The following is a 2,036-nucleotide window of genomic DNA, read 5'->3' as shown; positions in this document are numbered from 1 at the left end:
AACGCGCCTCAGCCTCACACCAGATGGGTTGGGGTGCGCGCTGCTCGAGCCCGAGGTTGACGAGCGGTGCACGCACGAGAATAAAACAACAGGACTCGCGAGTTTTTACCAAGATTAGACGACAGCCAGCGAGATTTGACTGCACATGGATAAAATAGTTTGGATGACTTACTCAGTGGTGATCAAAGCGATTCCACAAGGCATGGCCAACATGGTCAAAGGAATGTTATTTTATGACAACAGAATACCCAGGATCTCGTCACTCTTTATAGATAATGTTAATTTTATGGGAGAAAAATGTACTAATAAATTCTTGCGTGGCGCCCTTACATGTAATCTTTTCCCCTTACCACTGAAACGGAAGAATGTATTAAAAGATTTTCCTAAAGAAATTATAATCAAGATTAGAACCAAATACCTGACTCTACCCATACCCCCAAAAGCGAAAGAAATTCATTTTAACACATTAAAAGATATATATCCTTGCAATGACTTTATGAGACAAAGATTTAATACAGAGAAAAATAACTGTGTTTTTTGTGAATTTGAAATCGAATCTTTAGAACATTTATTTTTTGACTGCTCATACACCAGGACATTTTGGACAACATTTCAAGAATGGACATCTGAGAAAGACACTCAGTCGCAGAAACTGGAATACAAAGACATTAAATTTGGAGTTATAAAGGAAAACAGAAAAAGAGAAATTATGTATAACACTTTGATTATTATGGCCAAACAATTTATACACAAATGTAGATTTGTAAAGACCCCCCCACTGTTCTTAATTTACAAAAATGAAATGACAAATTTCAAAAAGACACTAAGACATGTAAAAACTAAACAAACCTTGATTGTCTATGAAAATTTAAATTTGGTGATTCCTAATTAGACCTCTGACTTTATTTTGATAATTATGTTATTGACCTTATTTTATTCTAATTTATTTTATTTAATTTTCTTTTATTTTATGATGTTCTTTATTAATATTGTTCCCTTAAATTTTGAAAATGTTGCTCAGTCTGGAAAAAATAAGTATTTTTGTATGAAAGTGATTGAAATGTAAAACCAGATTTTGATTAATAAAGTTGGGGGAAAAAATAGTTTGGATGACTAGTAAATCAAACACCTTGTCACTATCTCATATTGTCATCAAAAAGTGGATGTGTTTTTCTTTAAATGTACTAAATAAATTAGTTTGTGTCACCGATAACTTGACGATGTGGAGTATCCTTTTATTTATTTATTGAATTTATTTATTAATTTAAGAAAATGTGCAATTTGTGTAAAATTATAAATAGGCTGATAACCTTGCCTCTGTTAAGAAAAAAATAAATATTTTACCTAATTTGCACATAGGTAAAAAGGTTGAAAAAAACTACTTCAATGAAGAAACAAAACTCAACGTAGCCTTTAAATTGCTGTTATCTTAAATTTGTTCCCCCCTCTCATTAATGCAATTCTGAATAGTTTGGGCCTGAAAGACTAAAACAAAACAAAAAACAAACAAAAAAAAAATTTACATAAACTAATAATTCAACTTTAATGTAATCCTGATGAAATCTCTCAGGCTTTAATTTAAGTTACCCCACTCATTTGCACAAACTGACACAAAGGACTTTGAGTAAATGTAATTAATAGAAATCAGTTTCCCTTGTGCTTTAATCATTTATCAGAGGTCATTAATCAAGTAAATAAACTGCCACTCAAACATTTGCAATTTCCCTACAAGACTTTTATAGCAGTTGTAAAAGAAAGAAAGAAAGAAAGAAAGAAAGAAAGAAAGAGAGAAAGAAAGAAAGATTCCTGAAGAGGAAACAGCTGTCTTTTAGATATGGATAAATGATCAGAAACACATAATAAACTTTTCAAGACTTTGATTCACAATGTGCTTTCTATAATGCTCATATTCTGGATATCTGCTCCCATCATTTCAGCATCATTTCATGTTGATATAGAAACACTGAAAACACAAATCAGAATAGTGGGTCAAATATATACAGACCTCCCATGTGTCTGTGTAAAAATATACTAAC

Source organism: Sphaeramia orbicularis, chromosome 5, assembly GCF_902148855.1.
Source record: "Sphaeramia orbicularis chromosome 5, fSphaOr1.1, whole genome shotgun sequence".
Taxonomy (NCBI): Eukaryota; Metazoa; Chordata; class Actinopteri; order Kurtiformes; family Apogonidae; genus Sphaeramia; species Sphaeramia orbicularis.
This window is presented reverse-complemented; position numbering follows the sequence as displayed.